Raw genomic sequence first — 20581 nt, 5'->3', positions numbered from 1 at the left:
TAACCCTAACCCGCTGCCCTAACCCGCTGCCCTAACCCGCTGCCCTAACCCGCTGCCCTAACCCTAACCCTAACCCGCTGCCCTAACCCTAACCCGCTGCCCTAACCCTAACCCTAACCCTAACCCTAACCCTAACCCTAACCCGCTGCCCTAACCCTAACCCGCTGCCCTAACCCGCTGCCCTAACCCTAACCCGCTGCCCTAACCCTAACCCGCTGCCCTAACCCTAACCCTAACCCTAACCCTAACCCTAACCCTAACCCTAACCCGCTGCCCTAACCCTAACCCTAACCCGCTGCCCTAACCCTAACCCTAACCCTAACCCGCTGCCCTAACACGCTACCCTAGCATAATTAATTAGTATAATAATTATTATTTTAATTATTTTATATTATATATTTTTATATATTTATTTATATTTTTTATATATTTATTATAAATATGATTATTATATTTGTAAATATATTTTTAAATTATAATATATATTATTAATATGTTTAGTGTATTTATATTATAAATAAATATATTTAATATATATTAAATTAGGTTATAAATATATTTAATATATTTAAATATATTTAAATTTATATAAATATGTATATATATTTATATAAATATATATTTATATATATTTTTATATGTTATATAATAATTAATAGTATAATAATTAGTAATATATATAATTAATAATTGGCATAAATAATTAGTATAATTAATATAATTATAGATTATAATTAAACTCTAATTGAATAATTAATTAGATTAGCTGCATAATTAATTGAGTATTTTGTGTATGTGTGGGTAATTAATTGATTGATCATTTGCATAATTGGGGTAATTAATTATGCAGTTGGCTAATTGGGTCATCAGTACTCCAGGTGGGAGGGGCTGGGGGGGTGTGGTGATTAACTAATTATCTATTGTTATGTACTCCCACCTGGTGGACTAATTAGGGGGGTGGGGGGTTCTATGTGGGGGGCATACTGTGTGTATAGGGGGCTATATAGCATGTATACCCTGTATATAGGGGGAGTATAGGGTGGGCATACCCCCTATATAGGGGGTATATATAAATAAAAAAGAATAAAAATAATAAGTCTGGTGCAGTGGTAGGAATTTTCATGCGGCCAGGGAGTAAATATTTTTATTTATTTAAAGTTTTTTTTAATATTTATTCCCTGGCCGCATGAAAATTCCTACCACTGCACCAGAGTTAGAAATAAAGTTAAACTTTATTTCTAACTTTAAATTACAAAGGAAGAGAAAGAGAGAAAAACAAAGTCAGAGAAAGAGAAAAACAGAGAAAAACAAAGTCAGAGAAAGAGAAAAACAGAGAAAAACAAAGTCAGAGAATGAGAAAAAACAGAAAGAGAGAAAAACAAAGTCAGAGAAAGAGAAAAACAGAGAAAAACAAAGTCAGAGAATGAGAAAAAACAGAAAGAGAGAAAAACAAAGTCAGAGAAAGAGAAAAACAGAGAAAAACAAAGTCAGAGAAAGAGAAAAAACAGAAAGAGAGAAAAACAAAGTCAGAGAAAGAGAAAAACAGAGAAAAACAAAGTCAGAGAAAGAGAAAAAACAGAAAGAGAGAAAAACAAAGTCAGAGAAAGAGAAAAACAGAGAAAAACAAAGTCAGAGAAAGAGAAAAAACAGAGAAAAACAAAGTCAGAGAAAGAGAAAAACAGAGAAAAACAAAGTCAGAGAAAGAGAAAAACAGAGAAAAACAAAGTCAGAGAAAGAGAAAAACAGAGAAAAACAAAGTCAGAGAAAGAGAAAAACAGAGAAAAACAAAGTCAGAGAAAGAGAAAAACAGAGAAAAACAAAGTCAGAGAAACACAGAAACAGAGCGAAAGAGAGTGAGAGCGAAAGAGAGTGAGAGCGAAAGAGAGTGAGAGCGAAAGAGAGTGAGAGCGAAAGAGAGTGAGAGCGAAAGAGAGTGAGAGCAAAAGAGAAACAGAGTTGTTAGAGTGAAAATAAAAGCAAAACAGCATTAGAGTAAAACTGAGACAGTGAGCGTGAGAGAAACAGAGAAACAGACTGAGAGACTGAGAAAGAGAAACAGACTTAGACTGAAACAGAGTTACAGTGAAACACAGGGAAAGAGAAACAGAGCTAGAGAGAAACACAGAATGAAAGCAAAAGAGAAACACCTAGAAATAGAACAACAGAGGAAGATAAAGAGTTAAGAGAGAAAGAAGCAGAGTGAGAGAGAAAAGGAAATAGCGTGAAGATATAGATAGGAAAATAGACTTACCTGGAAATAGGGAAATAGAGTGAAGGAAAGCAAGAAATTGAGTGAGAGAAAATGACTCAATGACACCAAATAAAGACAGGAGCCAAAGGGGGGCAGAGGGGGCGGGGGGGAATCTTTATTAGGGTGGATTCAACTTTTATTGAATGAACATTTTTATTTACACTTCAGCAAAACACATGGAAACGGCATATACAAATGCAAGTACAGATACAACCCGTACACACGCTGATAACAGTACAGCTTCGTACAGAGCAATACATGGAAACACGGCAGCAAATGCAAATACGGAACAATACGGGGAACCGCAATCCAAATACATATTGAGACAATAAAACAGTTTTTCTACTTTTGAAACATTCATTATATCTCATTTTATTGGTACAGGAAATGCAAAACAAAAGCAGCACATGTAAAATAGAACAGCCATCCACCACATGCACCTCCTTCAGCTTGCACGCAAACTCATCTCACCTCTCATCTCAACCGCTCAATTACACCCCAGCCCTCGCTGGTCCTCGGGAACGTGGTTCCCGGGAGCCTCAACACAAATGGGCCTGCCTGATGAAAACCCCGGTCCCTAGGCCGTCGGCACCCAAACTTTGGCGATGAACATCGCCTCGCAGACCGGCCGGGACCGAGGAAAAAAAACCCCAGCCGGGGGGGAAAATTAAAAAAAACCCCCCCAGCTGGGGATTTTTTATTCTAAATTTAAAATGTGTTGGAAAACCTGAAAGGCAAACGTCACACACACAAGGTTAGAACCAGTCAACACATGCACCTCCTTCAGCTTACACACAAACCCACCCTCGCTCTCACCTCAAAGCACCTCCCAACAACCCCCAACCGTCGACACACTCTCACAGCACTCCTCGGGAACGTGGTTCCCGGGAGCCTCAACACAAATGGGCCTGCCTGACGAAAACCCCGGTCCCTAGGCCATCGGCACCCAAACTTTGGCGATGAACATCGCCTCGCAGACCGGCCGGGACCGAGGAAAAAAAACCCCAGCCGGGGGGGAAAATTAAAAAAAACCCCCCCAGCTGGGGATTTTTTATTCTAAATTTAAAATGTGTTGGAAAACCTGAAAGGCAAAAGTCACACACACAAGGTTAGAACCAGTCAACACATGCACCTCCTTCAGCTTACACACAAACCCACCCTCGCTCTCACCTCAAAGCACCTCCCAACAACCCCCAACCGTCGACACACACTCACAGCACTCCTCGGGAACGTGGTTCCCGGGAGCCTCGACACAAATCGGCCTGCCTGACGAAAACCTCGGTCCCTGGGCCGTCGGCACCCAAACTTTGGCGACGAACATCGCCTCGCAGACCGGCCGGGACTGAGGAAAAAAAAACCCAGCCGGGGGGGAAAATTAAAAAAAACCCCCCCAGCTGGGGATTTTTTATTCTAAATTTAAAATGTGTTGGAAAACCTGGAAGGCAAAAGTCACACACACAAGGTTAGAACCAGTCAAACCAGTCAGCACACACACACAGAGGCAAACACAAGCAGACACAGACAACTCTCATACACACAGAGTCACTCTTCAGCGTACGTGGTAGATTCCAGGAAACTTGTAGCATCGGCAACCGCAGAGATGCTAATCCTCCTCAGGGACCTGGAAGACAACAAGAGGTGGTCAACAAGTGCTTATCTGACAGCAAGTTATCCCCACTCTAAGCCCATATCTCCTATGCCCAAAACTCCACAGAAAAGAGGTGAACTGTGAAGTTTTACAACTGTTCTACCTCACTAAGACTATGTGCCAGGGCAGGGCAGCTCATACATAAGTGGCATAAGATAGCCTGATACAACATAGTCACATACAATAGGATACAACATAAGCCAGCATAGTATGATACAATATAGTCACATACAATAGGATACAGTATAGTCATATACAATAGGATACAGCATAAGCCAGCATAGTATGATACAATATAGTCACATACAATAGGATACAGCATAAGCCAGCATAGTATGATACAGCTTATCACATACAGTACAATACAACATAAGCCAGCATAGTCACATACAACATATTCAGATACAATGTAGGCACATACAATATAAACCAACACAGTGAGATGCAATAGACTCAGATACAATGTAGGCACACACAATATAAGCCGACACTGAGAGACGCAATATTGGCGCATTCAACGTTGGCACATACGACGTGAGCCGAGAGAGGTAGAATACAAGTGCTGACTTCAGATAACTCTGGAAGATATTGCAGTCACGTGAGGGGAATCTAATACCCTCTCCATAAAAGTCCAAGACAATGGCATCTGAAAAGGCAGCACTACCTAAGCTGAGAATGAAAACGGATGAGAACGCTCGAGTAACCGTGTGCCGGCCTCAAAAAGTCAAAATGTAACGAGGCCCGAATAAGGATGATCCGGGAAAGTACGTGAGGAGAGTACGGCCAACATGGGCCGGAATGATGCGGATAAAGCATCCGGATGTAACAAAGGCCTATCACACAGAAGACAAGGGACACAAACAACATAATGCAGACGCAGACAACACAGCAGACACAACTTGAAACTGCCAGGCAGTTTCCCCTTATGGACCCAAGATTTCTAGCACAAGATGAGCCACAGGCTGATGACGCCAAAGGAAAGAAAGCTTTAAGGCAATAGCACAGGATGATGAAACAGAACTCCTTACAAGAACTAGTGCCTAAGTTGTTAATACAATGCTCGAGAAGCTGGGTAGGCCAAGAGAAGGAAGCGATGACTGCCGGGTGACCGTGGCGATAGCTCTGGACCCGAAGGCGACCTCCTCGGGTGAAAACGTCCACGAGGATGTTGAGACTTGAAGATGGATGACGGCGCAAAACACACAAGGACGCGGAACTGCCCTGCCCGGCAAAGCCTCGGGTGAGGCCGAGGTGAAACCCTCTCCCGTTACTTCCGAGGGGCCCGTCCCACTAGGGCCCTCTCCTCTAAGCTAACTTAGAATTGCCTCCTTTTGCAAAGCTTTTTCCCCTTCACCCGAATACCAGCCCCGACACTTATCTTTCACAAGATGAGCGGACGAAAATCCATCTTCAATGGAAAAGAACACATCCACTTCAATGCTGCCATACCCAATCTTGGGCTCCGCACCTCACAGTACCTAAGACAACAAAACATAAAATGTGACAATTGCCTGACAGAAAAAGTAATCCCCAGGCCTCCCCTGCACCGCTACCCCGGCTCACCTCAGATTGCCATTTGACTCCTGAGGCTGCCCAGAGGATACCTGCAAAAGGAAAAGGTACACATTTAACATGCTGTTACACACCGTTCACCTGAGTCATCCTGCCAAAATGTCAACTCACCTGCTTGCCTCTCTTCTCTGGTATGCGTAGGGCCGCAGCAGCTCCTACAAAGAAACAAAGCAAAAAGCAAGCTGAGTTACTGTGAAAACACAATCACTCCAGTCTGACAGAACTCTGAAACACGTATATCTTAAACTTGTACCCACCAAGCTGCCGGGATCCAGGACTGGAACACCTTGCAAGTGGACCACCTAAAAAAAAAAAAATCAACAGCGTATGCTTAGAGTTGCACCAGAAATTGAGACCTGAGCAATAACTGCTTCCATCCACCAGTCAACACTCACCCTGTCTGCTTCACCTGGAGTGCCAATATCCCATGTTACCTCCTAAAAATAAAGACAAAGAACAATGCTGTAACACAGGCACCATGTACACTGCCACTGCAGAGACAAACATGGACCGACTTAAGCTCACACCCACCTGGGCACTAGCATCCAGAACCAGGACATCACACAAGTGAACCACCTGAAACAAAAAACAACAGTGGATGCTTAGAATTGCACCAGGAATTGACACCACAACAATAACAACTGCTCCCATCCACTGGCTCACCTTGCCCTCCTCAGACTGGCTGGCAACATCCCGCTTTACCTCCTAAAAACAAAAAGAAGTGCTGTAACATAGCCACCATTTACACCTCCCTTGCAAAGACCAAATAACACTCACCCTCTCAGAGCTATAGACTCCACCAATACAGAGTGATCTGCTTTTAATCCATCTGACTTCATCCATCTGCACCTGAAAGAAAGTTAGGACAAAAGTCAAAGTGCTGCAGGATAACTTGACAGCTCCAGGCATCTGTCAATCTACAGCTACCACCTAGAATCCAATGGACCCTACAACTCAAATTTCAAGTCCCCTACACCCAGCTGTGCGGCAGGGCAGAGCAGCTCCAGGCCAAATACCACCAACACCTGTGACACAAGAGACAACAAACAAGGAGACAACAGGGACAAAAAACTCTGAGCCAGAAGAATGACCATGAGAACTCAGAATGAGATGACCGAGATAAGAACGATGGCAAGCTGACCAGGCTCAGAAAGCCCTGCAGGAAGAAGATGAAGCCAACGGGATGACTTGTCCCAAGAATCACAAAGATGGATGCCCAAGAACACTCTAGTCGGAATCTTCTTCCTCACATTGCAGTCTTGCAAGACTGAACCCGCCGGAATGGATCGTTGCGGTGCACGGCTATTGATACAGCTCAAAACAAGACCTGGAAAGGCATCAGTCTGGATGCTTCTGAAGAGACATACAATCCCCATGTCCACCTGAGCTCTCAAGTAAACTGTTCACTGGTATCAGCACCTGGCCGAGGAAAGGAGGGACCAGAAATGCTCAGAATGATGTCAGGGTTTTTGACACACCCCTTGAAGGGCTAAGGGAAATGACATGAAACACTGAGTGCACAACAAACAAGTGACACGACAACCACCGGGACTGCTCTGCCCTGCACACCTCAGCATTGACATCAAAACTGAGACTTTCCCTTCATGCAGCCTAAGGGGCCACTTCTTGGACAGCCTCATCCCCAAAGCCAACTCAAAAACCCCTCTCGGCCAGAAGCCAACCCAGCACCCTGCTCCCATCCCCTCTGTGGCTCATAGCCCTCTACTTATCTCTCAGACAGCTGGAGATGCGAAGTCCCATCCGGTGTGAAAGAAGGCTGCTTCTCCCTCTGGGAAATTTCTGCTATCACCATGCTTCTCTCCCTTAGTCAGCTACAATAAATAAAACCAAACATCAGTACATGCTCTAAGTAGCACATTGCCCGAAACCCGAGAATTCTGCTACTCACCGTCTCCTAAGAACACCCAGGTCCTCAGGCCACACACTTCAGTCAAGTTCAGAGGCTGACACCACAGTCACAGGGTATACCTGAGTTTAAGAGCAGACGACGTAATGTGGCATTGCTGAAACTTGAGAGGACCCTCGCTCCTTCTCCCTACCTCTCCAACTCCTCAGCTGTTAGCAAAGCCTACCTGGAAAAGCACCTTCAAATGGAGAAGGTCAAGGCTTCATCACAGACTCCTGTAATGCTTCCGGAGGGCTCACACCCAGGTCCATCCTCTCGTTGGTGGGGGGAGTTCAGCACAATGAGAGTGGACTGCCTAAAACACACAATAATAGAGGCTTAGAGTGGCACCAGAAATTGACACCACAACAATAATAACTGATCCCATCCACTGGTCACCGCTCACCTTGCCCTCCTCAGATTGACTGGCAACATCCCGCTTTACCTCCTAAAAACAAAAACAAAGAGCAGTGCTGTAACATAACCATCATTTACACCTCCTCTGCAAAGACCAAATAATACTCACCCTCTCAGAGCTATGGACTCCACCAATACAGAGTGATCTGCTTTCAATTCATCTGATTTAAGCCATCTGCACCTGAAAGACAGTTAGGGCAAAAGTCAAAGTGCTGCAGGATAACTTGACAGCTCCAGGCATCTTCTGTCAACCTACAGATACCACCTAGAATCCAATGGACCCTACAACTCAAATTTCCAGTCCCCAGGCCTTGTTCTATTACCCCTACACCCAGCTGGGCGGCAGGGCAGAGCAGCTCCGGGCCAAATACCACCAACACCTGTGACACAAGAGACAACAAACAAGGAGACACAACAGGGACAAAAAACTCTGAGCCAGAAGAATGACCATGAGAACTCAGAATGAGATGATCGAGATAAGAACGATGGCGAGCTGACCAGGCTCAGAAAGCCCTGCAGGAAGAAGATGAAGCCAACGGGATGACTTGTCCCAAAAATCGCAAAGATGGATGCCCGAGAACACTCCAGTTGGAATCTTCTGCCTCACTTTGCAGTCTTGCAAGACCTAATCCACCGGAATGGATCGTTGCGGTGCACAGCTGTCAATACAGCTCAGAACAAGACCTGGAAAGGCATCGGTCTGGATGCTTCTGAAGAGACATACAATTCCCATGCCCACCTGAGCTCCCGAGTCAATGGTTCAATGGCATTGGAAACTGGCCAAGGAAAAGAGGGACCAGAAATGCTCAGAATGATGCCAGGGTTTTTGACACACCCCTTGAAGGGCTAAGGGAAATGACATGAAACACTGAGTGCACAACAAACAAGTGACACGACAACCACCGGGACTGCTCTGCCCTGCACACCTCAGCATTGACATCAAAACTGAGACTTTCCCTTTATGCAGCCTAAAGGGCCACTTCTTGGACAGCCCCGTCTCCAAAGCCCACTCAAAAACCCCTCTCGGCCAGAAGCCAACCCAGCACCCTGCTTCCATCCCCTCTGTGGCTTGTAGCCCTCTACTTATCTCTCAGACAGCTGGAGATGCAAAGTCCCATCTGGTGCAAAAGAAGGCTGCTTCTCCCTCTGGGAAATTCCTGCTATCACCATGCTGCTCTCCCTTAGTCAGCTGCAAGATAACTTGACAACTCCAGGAGTCTTCTGTCAATCAAACAAAACCAAACATCACTGCATGATCTTATCAGCAAAACCCAACAATTTCTTTCTCAAAACCCAAGAATTCTGCTACTCACCGTCTCCTAAGAACACCCAGGTCCTCAGGCCACACACTTCAGTCAAGTTCAGAGGCTGACACCACAGTCACAGGGTATACCTGAGTTTAAGAGCAGACGACGTAATGTGGCATTGCTGAAACTTGAGAGGACCCTCGCTCCTTCTCCCTACCTCTCCAACTCCTCAGCTGTTAGCAAAGCCTACCTGGAAAAGCATCTTCAAATGAAGAAGATCAAGGCTTCATCACAGACTCCTGTAATGCTTCCGGAGGGCTCACACCCAGGTCCATCCTCTCGTTGGTGGGGGGAGTTCAGCACAATGAGAGTGGACTGCCTAAAACACACAATAATAGAGGCTTAGAGTTGCACCAGAAATTGACACCACAACAACAACTGCTTCTGTCCACCGGTCACCGCTCACCTCGCCCTCCTCAGATTGACTGGCAACATCCCGCTTTACCTCCTGAAAACAAAAACAAAGAGCAGTGCTGTAACATAGTCACATTTACTCCTCCCCTGCAAAGACCAAATAACACTCACCTTCTCAGAGCTGTGGACTCCACCAATACAGAGTGATCTGCTTTCAATTCATCTGATTTAAGCCATCTGCACCTGAAAGACAGTTAGGGCAAAAGTCAAAGTGCTGCAGGATAACTTGACAGCTCCAGGCATCTTCTGTCAATCTACAGATACCACCTAGAATCCAATGGACCCTACAACTCAAATTTCCAGTCCCCAGGCCTTGTTCTATTACCCCTACACCCAGCTGTGCGGCAGGGCAGAGCAGCTCCGGGCCAAATACCACCAACACCTGTGACACAAGAGACAACAAACAAGGAGACACAACAGGGACAAAAAACTCTGAGCCAGAAGAACGACCATGAGAACTCAGAATGAGATGACCGAGATAAGAACGATGGCGAGCTGACCAGGCTCAGAAAGCCCTGCAGGAAGAAGATGAAGCCAACGGGATGACTTGTCCCAAAAATCGCAAAGATGGATGCCCGAGAACACTCCAGTTGGAATCTTCTGCCTCACTTTGCAGTCTTGCAAGACCTAATCCACCGGAATGGATCGTTGCGGTGCACGGCTGTTGATACAGCTCAAAACAAGACCTGGAAAGGCATCGGTCTGGATGCTTCTGAAGAGACATACAATTCCCATGCCCACCTGAGCTCCCGAGTCAATGGTTCAATGGCATTGGAAACTGGCCAAGGAAAAGAGGAACCAGAAATGCTCAGAATGATGCCAGGGTTTTTGACACACCCCTTGAAGGGCTAAGGGAAATGACATGAAACACTGAGTGCACAACAAACAAGTGACACGACAACCACCGGGACTGCTCTGCCCTGCACACCTCAGCATTGACATCAAAACTGAGACTTTCCCTTTATGCAGCCTAAGGGGCAACTTCTTGGAAAGTTGCATCACCAAAGCGAACTCAAAAACCCCTCTCGGCCAGAAGCTAACCCAGCACCCCGCTTCCATCCCCTCCGTGGCTCATAGCCTTCTACTTATCTCTCAGACAGCTGGAGATGCAAAGTCCCGTCCAGTGTGAAAGAAGGCTGTTTCTCCCTCTGGGAAATTCCTGCTATCACCATGCTGCTCTCCCTTAGTCAGCTACAATAAATAAAAACAATCATCAGTGCGTGCTCTAAGCAGCACATTGTCCAAAACCCAACAATTCCGCTACTCACCATCTTCTAAGGACACCCGGTCCACAGGCCACACACTTTAGCCAGACTCAGAGGCCGACACCATGGTCACAGGGTACACCTGGGTTTAAGAGCAGACGAGGTAATGTGGCATTGCTGAAACTTGAGAGGACCCTCGCTCCTCCTCCCTACCTCCCCGACTCACCCCAATGCCTTGGCTGTTACCAAAGTCTACCCAAATGACACCTTCAAAAGGGAAAGAATAAGGCTTCTTCAGAGAGTCCCAGAATGCTTTCAGAGGGCTCATGAGAGAAGCCAACTGGGTCTGTTGGCCGGTTGATGAGGGGGGTCTCAGTGTAATAGGAGTGGACCACCTAAAACACACAAATGACAATAAATTCTTAGACTTACACCACAATGTGGTCCTATCATTATATCTCCAGGCTGTGGCCCCTGACTTATCTTTGAGGTGAACTCACTTTGGACCTGAAATGAGTCTGCCACGGAAGACCCCGTGCTCGCCGGTTAGCCTCAATCAGCTACAAAAAAGAAAGCCAAGATCAATGTACAAATTTAGTGGCACATGGGCCAAACCCCAATGAGGTGGCTACTTGCCCTCTGCTAAGTGTGCCTGGGCCCTCGAGGCTGTGGCTTCACCCCACATTGAAGGCTAGGGCTGTTAGAATGTTTGATACCCAGGTTAGTGAAGGGCAAAATTGCACAGCACTTCTGTGAGTGTGGTGGATGTTCTCACCTGCTGTAAGACACATCAATGAATCTGCTGTTTCTTGTGAAAAAGCCTTGGGGGAGGCCCTCAAGTGAACACCTTTTCTCACTTTGTGGCCTTCAAAATCCCCAAACTGTAATTCCTAACCGGGTACCCAGCTCACAATCCTTGACTTACCTATTAGAAGCCTTGATCACAAACATCACCTTTGACACAAACCCTTTTGTGGCAACGAATCTGCTGAAAGAATCTGAAGTATCATACTTGACACAACCTGGAATTTCAGGAGCTGCACTCCTCCTAAAAAAAAACAAAGCCAGAAATTACAAAAGCACCTTACCACCCCTGAACACACAACCCAAACCCCTAAACTTAAATACTCCCTGTATTCAATGGTGTCTTCTTCATGGAGTCTTCAAAGCCTCCCTCGCTTGCAGGTGCCCAAAAGCACCTACTGAAAACACGCTGAGACAAACTGAAAGAGCCCCTTCACTGAAAAGAGAGGAGAGCTCCTATCCCAGCTGATCCCCAGGAGGGAATGAAGCCTTTAGCAAAAGCTGGGGTTTATATACCCCTGTTGGGGCCCGCCTCTCTTTCCCACAATTCCCTGGGAAAAGGGAGGAGACAAATCCCACCGGGTATAAAAGCCCTGGGAAGAGCTGTTGTTGTTTGGCTCCTCTGACTTAAATTCCAGGTGAGTAAGGGGGCCCCTGTAGAGATAAACTCTTCAGAGAAAAGACAGTGCTTTCTTTTTTGCTGCAACAACTTTGAGCAAAAGGGCAGAAAATAGGTGAAAAAGAAAGCTTTGTGTTTTGGTAAAGTAGCTAAATAAGTTGGATAATTTGTTGCTGACTTGTGTTATTATTCCTAAGTGATTGCTAAGTAGTACTCCACATGTGACTAAAGAGGAGGGAGAAGAGTAATGCTGATAAGAATGGTATAAATCTCATTAGGACTTTTAATTAGGGTCCCCTTAGTTGTATCTACATTATAGAAAAAAATAAGAAATAATAACAGACTCCCAGGCAGCGTTATGTGCTGGGCTCGCTCCCATCTGAGATATTTGGGACTGGGCTGTGGGTAAAAGTGCCCTGAAATGCTGTTTTAAAATGCCGAAAAGGGACACCTTCCTCTAACTAAACCCATTAAACTGAGGAAATGGGGGAGATACCCCCCTTAAACTGACACAATGGGCGATAAAAGGCTTCTCCCCTTTGCTTTAGTCCCCTAAAATATTGGCAAAAGAAGAGTTTTCCTGTGGGAAGATAACTAGGAGTAATGCTAAAGGCAATCCTAGCTCTGCTACACTGCAGCTGTGTTAATTATTAAAGAGTGGGAACAGTCTAGCCCTCCCAGGTATGGGTGTGATAAAGAGTGAGTTAGCTGGGAGGGGGGGTCAGTGGGAGTCTGCTAGCCGTGCTGTGCAGAGGAAAGGACGGGAGGTCTGTCGAGGGAAAAATGACATAAGCTACTGTATAAGGGACAGAAGGGGATAGGCAGGTGTGCTAGGGACAGAAAAGAGTGAGCTGGAGAGCAGAAGTCCCTCTCACCTACTGGTTCCCTGTGCGGGCAGGCAGAGGTAACCCCTTAAAAATGACCCCTGGGGGACCTGGTGCCTTGTAATCCTTGCTGGTCATGCCTGGAACTGCTTGAACTTGGATGGGTGGGGAGAGGTAAAGAAAAGTCCTGGAGGTCATTGGCTTCGCTGCACAGCCTGGTGTCTGCCTCTGAAGCTTCAGGGCTCTGGAGTGTCCATGCCATGGAAAACAGCTGTCCCTTGGGTCCAGGGGGGATTTAGAAAGATTTGGGAAGGACATGCAGTTGCTGGGATAATTTCAGTGGTTTTAGGACCAGGTCTGGGATGCTGAAGCTTTTTAGGAGCTGATGGAAATAGTTTAGATGTTCTGAAGCAGGCCGGTCAGGATTTAAAGAAGGTGACTGTGGCTTTGGGGGCTTCTAGAGGTCCCTGAAAAGTTTGTAGGACCTCCTAAGTCCTCCTAGGCCCTGGAATACCACTCAGAAACCTCCGATGGCCGGCTAGAGTCACCCAATGACATCTATGGTATCCCTGGAAGTCATGAGGTCCCTGAAACTTTGCTGAGACTTAATGGAGCACCAAATGTTCTGGTCTGCTGGGATAGGGATGATTCTGAACAGAAAATTACTCCCCTGCCAGGTGCACGAGTTGTAACATAATGTGCCTTGTGGACTCTCCTGATAAACTGATGTTGTGAGCCCCTCGGGGGCTCGGGGATAGAGAGGAAATGAGAATCTGAGGCCACCCGGAGGTGTACTGTGGGGAGACAGATAGAGACAGTGTAAAGGCAGTCTTGCCTCTGATATATTGCAGCTATGTTAATTAGTCAAGAGTGAGACCAGCCTTGCCCTCACAGCTATGGGTGCAATAAAAGAGTGACTTACCTGGTAGACGGACAGTTGGAGTCTGCCGGCCGTGCCGTGAGGAGGAGGGGACTGGAGGGCACGCGAGGGATGGACGGGGTTAGGTGGCCGTGCTAGAGATGGGAAAGAGTGAGCTGGAACTGCAGAGGGACGAGAGAAGAAAGAAAAAGAGCCAGAGCTGTGTGGATCTGCTCATGGGAGGCTACATAGAAGAGATATGAAAGACTTCTAGATAACAAGGTGCTGATGCCTGAAGCCTTCTGAAGTTTTAAAGAAGCACTCGGGGTGTCGTGGCTGTCTCGACAATGGCGGTGTACTGTCTGCCAGTCCCGGTCCGGGAAAAATTGTCTGACGTTGGCAATTTTGATAAGCGCATTCCTGGTTTTCTACAACAGCACCTGAGTAGAAAAGTGGCTGGATTTCACAGGTAGGAAAGATTTCTGATTGGATTTCTAGGGGGTTTGAAGTAGCCTTCCGAATACCTAAGGCCAGTGAGAAAGCTGTCCCTAGCGGGCTTCACCTGGAAGAAATCCTCTGATGAGCTGAATTTTAAAACATGTAATCCCAAGGTCAGATCTGGGCTCCTGGCTGTAAACAAGGGCTATTTGGCATATTTAGGAACTTTCCAACCTAGTGTCTAAAGAGCCATTTAGAGGAGGCAACTCTAAGTCCAAAGCTGGCCGGAGCTTGTGTTCTCAGCACCATTCATTTAGAAAAACTCTTGTGATATTTGCAAATTTAAGAGGTGACACCCACTTTCATACCGTGGCTCCCAGATGCGAACAATAAGTCCTTTCAACGGTAAGGAAATCCGCACACCCTAGGGTCTCGAGGTCGCTTCACGTGACGGTCGCAGGAGCCGAAATCCAGCCAGAGGCATAGCTCCCTGAAAACTTCTACTATAAGAAATCCTGCAAAATTTTCAGTTTTAGGAGGGGAACCCCGCAGGACACATGAGGCTTCTGACTCCAAATGGGAGCTTCTTTCCCCATGATGGAAAAGTCAGCGAGCCGTCCTGGCAAGACCGGTTTGTGGGAGGTGCGTGACGCTCGAGGGCTGGGCAGACCTGACTCCGCAGAAGCTTTAATCTGAAAGAACTCATGTAATGTTAGTATTTTTGAAAGGTAGAATGGCACATTTAGACCCTGGCTGATGCCTCAGAGTGATTCTTTTACACAGTAAATAAAGATTTCCATTCCGGTGTTTGTAGGTGGCTTTGGAGGCAGCCCCTGAACTCCGTGACCGAGAAGAGCCATAGTTGCTGGCAGCTGTCATCCGGGAGGAATTCTGTGACATGCACAATTCAAGAAATGCAAAAGTTCAACACCTGATACGTAGATGCAAAAGACTGCTGTTTTCCTGAGGTAAGAAATACTTCAAACCTGACATTCGGAAGGAGTTCAAAATATACACCCGGGACTGCCGTGATTCACAAAGAGCTACATCCTGGCAGATGGTCTCTGTGGTAAACCCTGAAACACTGGAAATTTTAGGAAGCAGAATCCAAACTATGCCACCTGTAAGGAAAAGGTACCTCTGTTCAAGAGCTAGAATAACTAGCACCCGAATGTTTCAGAGTAAGTTGACGAGAGGTCTTAAGGGATGCCAAGGCCACCTACACCTTTACTTCCTAGAACGGCTGATGTCAGACGAGAACTGCGATTTCACAAGCAGAAGTAAAACTGATTCCAAGTCGGGGGGCAGCAGTACCGCTCTCTGTCCACGAGGGGGCGACACTGCCACCAAGCTCGGCCAGGAACTGCGGCGAGCTTTGGGGGTGGGCGGAGAACGGAGGCAAAATTTGCCAGAGAGCCTATTTTATTCCCTTCAGCCTCAGCATCTGTTCTGATGGTTTCAAAGCACTTGATGGGATCATTCCTACACAAAACCAATAGGCATTATTTTCAAAACTATTACCCATCTCTGGTCAGAGTTTCCTACATTTCTGTATGCAATAGAGTGGATAGAGAGAAGGTTTCTTTCTGAAAGAATTTAGAGATAAGCTCCTATTTTTGACAATATCTATAAAAAACAAAAAAAATTTAACAGGTTTTAGTATTCTACAACCACTCGTGCCTGTGAATTTTCTGGCAGCTTTGGGATCCTCCGGGGGAGGGCACCCAGCATGACCCCTCCTGATTCCTCGCTCACCTGCTCCTCCACTGCCAAGTGGCTCCCTCTTGGTCCCAAATGCTGCCCCAAATGACATCAGAGCCCCCAGGTCTCCACCCTCTCCCCCTCAGCTTTTTTTCCTCACCCCCAAAGAAGGCACAGAAAGAGTCAAACTGCCCTGGACAGCAGCACAGTGCTTTATTCCAGCCCTTTCCGAGTGTACATCCCCCCAAAAAGGGACTTTGCTGCAACAAGAAAGGGGGACAGCCCCCAGAAGGGTTGCGGTCCCTCCTTACCCCTGCAGTCACAGGCAAGAGACACAAAGGATTGGCAGCAGAGAAGACGGGGGGGGGGGGTGTGGATTAAGATCAGGGAGCAGGATGAAACTTTAAAAAAAAAAACACCAAACAAAAAACTTGAGATGGCCAGCAGGGCAGAGAGGGATTTAAAAAGAACAGAAATAGCAAATGAGACACAAGGATCCCAGATTTCCTGTGGGAAAGTGGCACGAGGAGTACCACAGAGCCACGGAGAATAAAAAAGGAATGGGAGTGAGGCATGGAAAAAGACTGAGAAAAAGACAGAGTGCCAGACACATGGCAAGGACAGAGGCATACGGCGACAAAGAGGGAAACGAGGAACCGGAGAGGAAACGACCACGGCAGGTGCTGGTGGGGGGGAAGACGGCCGAGGCACAGCGCAGGGATGGAGACGGAGAGGTGTGGCCAGAAGGGGGGAGGCTTATGGAGAGAAGGGTACAATGAGTGTGGAGGACTGGGCAACAGGTGTGGACGGGTACGGGCAAAAGGACGACGAGAGGGACAAAGAAAGAGTCACGGTGCGGGACAAAGGGAAAAGAGGAATGAAGAAGGGAGACAAAGATGTGAGGAGTGAGGGAGGGAGACAAAAAGCAGGACAGAACAGGGAGAGGGATTGAGCAACATTTATTAAATTTTGAGGATTCGTTCCTTACAAGAAAAAGAAGAACAAGACAGAGTGAAAGAAAGTGGGAGAGGGAGCACACAGAACAAGGGAACACAAGACACATCTATACAGGTGTCATCAGCAAAAAGAACCTGGCTGTTTTCTTCTGGATTTCTCACTTCTCAGCATAAAGCTGACGTACATCTTCGGTAGCACTACCTGGCCCTACTGACAAAGTCTTTCCCGGACGGGCACCAATTGTTCCCTGGAATGCATCGCCGAGGCGTTACTGAGGAACAAAACAGTAAACATAACAACTCAAAAAACCTTCATCCTCTGAAAAGCCAGTAATAAAAAGCAAGCCTCTCCCTGTTCCAGCTGTCAAACACACACCTGGTTTGTGCAGACCTGGCCTGTGCTGCGCACATGCTTTGCCCAGGTGTCCCAGGACAAGTGCTGGTCCCTGGAGCGGCTGTGGGCTGCCTGGGGGGCGGTACCTGTCAGGAGCTCCTCTGTTTGTCTTTGGTGGGTGATGTGCTCACAGCTGTGCAGTCCCACAGGGTCAGTGTCAGTCCCTTCCAGCCCGCTCAGACAGCGGCTGAACACTTGTCCTAGGTGTCATTTCCAGGGAACCCAGCTCTTGGCACCCCTGGGGTGGGCTAAGGACACCTGTCAGTGTGTGCTGAGGGGTCACTGCTAACCTGTGTCCTGCTCAGAGCATCCCCAGCTTTGTACTGTGCTCCAGGTTGCATGTCCTGCTCCCCTGGAGCCCCTGGGGTATACTCAGAGTGACAGCTGAGTATGAGTGCAGAGAAAAGTCCTCTCTTAAGTATAAATAAAAGACTCAGAGCAGGCATGCAATAAAGTTTTCAGTCTTTAGCCTCTTCCACAATGTCACCGTTGACAGCAAACATGGCTTCAGCCTCAGCAAGACAGACTCAGAGATTTTGCAGATCCTGGTCTCACCTCAGCCTTTCGCAGGTTCAGTCTGCAAGGAGAGAGAAGAAAATGGGTCAGAGTGGACAGCCTACCTCCAGAAAATCATCAACATCCATAAAACATTAAGCAGAGCTGTAAGAACTTCCCCAAAGGTCCATTTCCCTGCGGACTGAGGGCTCCAGGTTGAAGCACAGGCTGCACCTGCCAAGGGCAGACTATGGAAACCCCAGAGGTAAAAGCTGCTCAGCCAGTTCCATAAAGCATTCCAAAATTAGGCTCCTAGGATGGACCATCTCTTCTCTCACCTTCAAACACCCGGAATGAGGTCTATTGCTGTTGAGCAGCATTCAAAAGCTTGTTAGAGCAGAAACTGCCTCCCAAGTGACACTGGAGTAATGGAAGGTCTTATGCAATTTCTCATACAAAAGGCAGACACGGTTGTTTTGTTTGGGGTTTTTTTTTTTTCTAGTATTTGCCTTACCCAGGTGATGTTCCTCACAACTCAGCACTATGATGCCAACAGCAGCAATACAGAAAACCCCTCTGGGACAGAGCAGCAGAAAAACCCACCTCCAGACTCACCAGAGAGATGACAGGAGTGCCCTCCCTGCGATGCCTGCTGAGCCAAGAGGAGCTGGCAGGGTGACCCATGGACATTCTGTGTTCACCTTTCAACAGAGTCAATGCGGAAACAGAACAAATCTCTCTTGGAGTCGAGATCCCTTCAGGTGCACCTGGAGATGCTGCAGTGTCCTTCAGCAGCCAGAGCAGAACAGGGTTTCTACTGTGCTGTAAGTGAGAAATACAATTGAATCAGAAGAAAATAAAAGGAAGCACCTCTCTCCATGCTTTTTATATTTAAAAAATCATGCATTAGAATTTTTTTAAGCATTCCTTCTTGCTTTACGCAGTATAAGTTACAAGAACTCACCTTTCAGCCTGAAATTGCAACAGCTCCTCAGGCTGACTGATCTCAGCCAGACCACCAGAATCACTGAATTGTGGAAGGGAAAGCTCATCCCATTCCAGCCCCAGCCACGGCACGGACACCTTCCACCAGCCCAGGATGCTCCAACGTCCCACCCGGCCCTGGACGCTGCCAGGGATCCAGGGGCAGCCACAGCTTCTCTGGGGAACTGTGCCAGGGCCCCGCCGCCCTCACAGGGAACAATTCCTTCCTGATATTTAATCTAAACCGGCCTCCCTTCATCCTGATGAAGCCGTTCCCCTTGTCCATCACTGCATGTCCTTGTGAGAAATCCCTCTCCATTAGGGCATAAGCGGCTGGCACAGACCCCCCCAAATCAATGTTCCGGGGGCTCCCGGGGCCACACGAGCACTCCGGGCGTTTTACCGGCTTCCCCTGCCGCCTTCCCCGGGAACCCCGGCTCGGCTCCAGCGCCGACAGCGAGTGCTCCAGCTCCGGGCACAGCGCCAGCGTGTCCCGCCCGCCCGCCGGGGGATCGGCAGCGGCCCCGACACCGCCTTGAATGGCTCGCCGAGGAAGCGGCAGTGACGGCGGACACCGGCCGGGGCCGCCCCGGAACTGTGCGCGGCTCGTTCGGGGAAACTCGGCTGGGTTCGGCTTCTAACACAGGCGCCTGACTAAATCCACTAACCTGAACCCGGCTGCGGCGCGGCTGAACCCACAGCCCGTGTCCCTACACCTGGAGACGCCACAGAAAATTCCCCCGGGCGGCGCCGTGGTCGGGGTTTTGTGCAGGGAGACACAAACCCGGGGTTTTCTCTATTTCCCGCCGCGTGCGCCGGGAAATGACGCGCGGGGCATGCCGGGATACACCGAGGCATTCATGCAGCAAAGGCTGCTGGGATATATCGAGGCGCCGTACCGCAAAGGCTGCCGGGATATACCGAGGCGCCGTACCGCAAAGACTGCCGGGATATACCGAGGCGCCGTACCGCAAAGACTGCCGGGATATACCGAGGCGCCGTACCGCAAAGACTGCCGGGATATACTGAGGCATGCGTAGCGCAAAGACTGCCGGGATATACCGAGGCATGCGTAGCGCAAATGCCGCTGGTATACACCGAACCGCGGCGCAAGGGACTGCAGGATACACCGAGACGTGTCCCAACACTGCCGTGGCACCGCGGAGCCCCCATCCCGTGTCCGCGCACGCCGTGGAAAATCCCTCCCGGGCGGCTCCGTGGTCCAGGTCGCGCGCAGGCAGCCGGCTGCCACGTGCTCTGGGTGCTTGCATTTTTTCTCGCCTTTTTGGCCGTGATCTTTCGGCGCTCGGGTGGCAACACTGCCCGTGAGCTCACAGCCCGGGGCTGCTGCGCGGCTCCGGACGGCACAGGGGAGAGCTGTAGTACCGCTCTAGATCCACAGGATGGCAGCACTGCCGCACAGCTCTCGGTCACCGGCACGGGGGGGAGCTGCAGTACCGCTCTGTGCCCACACGGTGGCAGCACTGCCGCAGGGAGCGGAGGCAAAAAAGAACGTGGCCAAAAATCCCCTTCCAAACATCCCCTAAAATGCCCCAAAAGACCCCCAACCACAACGCGAACCCTGCCATCAACCACGGCAAAACAAAAAAAAGCCTTAGTTTTAGGCTATATTTCACTATCTCTTCTATTTCTTATTTTGATATTTCGATTAATCATTACAATTTATCTATTATATCATGTACATTATAGTAGGTATATTTTACATATTATAATATATGGAACATGTAATAATATACTGTATGTCTATTGATATTATTTTTCGTATT

General features: G+C 47.9%; 3 long non-coding RNA genes across 3 annotated transcripts; 1 reads left to right on the top strand and 2 right to left on the bottom strand.

The window, feature by feature from the left end:
* Positions 1 to 1123: 1123 nt before the first annotated feature.
* On the top strand, positions 1124 to 1843 carry LOC310921134. Its single transcript, XR_014592091.1, has 2 exons — positions 1124 to 1415; positions 1446 to 1843. It is a non-coding gene; the product is annotated as an uncharacterized lncRNA (long non-coding RNA).
* A 3737-nt stretch (positions 1844 to 5580) lies between these two features.
* Positions 5581 to 5910, bottom strand: LOC310921343. Its single transcript, XR_014592114.1, has 3 exons — positions 5867 to 5910; positions 5729 to 5773; positions 5581 to 5626 (listed from the first exon to the last, which is right to left on the bottom strand). It is a non-coding gene; the product is annotated as an uncharacterized lncRNA (long non-coding RNA).
* An 11659-nt stretch (positions 5911 to 17569) lies between these two features.
* Positions 17570 to 19643, bottom strand: LOC310921282. Its single transcript, XR_014592103.1, has 3 exons — positions 19463 to 19643; positions 18426 to 18632; positions 17570 to 17892 (listed from the first exon to the last, which is right to left on the bottom strand). It is a non-coding gene; the product is annotated as an uncharacterized lncRNA (long non-coding RNA).
* Positions 19644 to 20581: the final 938 nt, after the last annotated feature.

The sequence above is a fragment of the Zosterops lateralis genome, assembly GCF_965231275.1.
Source record: "Zosterops lateralis genome assembly, chromosome: 33".
Classification (NCBI taxonomy): domain Eukaryota; kingdom Metazoa; phylum Chordata; class Aves; order Passeriformes; family Zosteropidae; genus Zosterops; species Zosterops lateralis.
The sequence above is the reverse complement of the archived record's forward strand: the minus strand, read 5'-3'. Positions and strand labels throughout refer to the sequence as shown.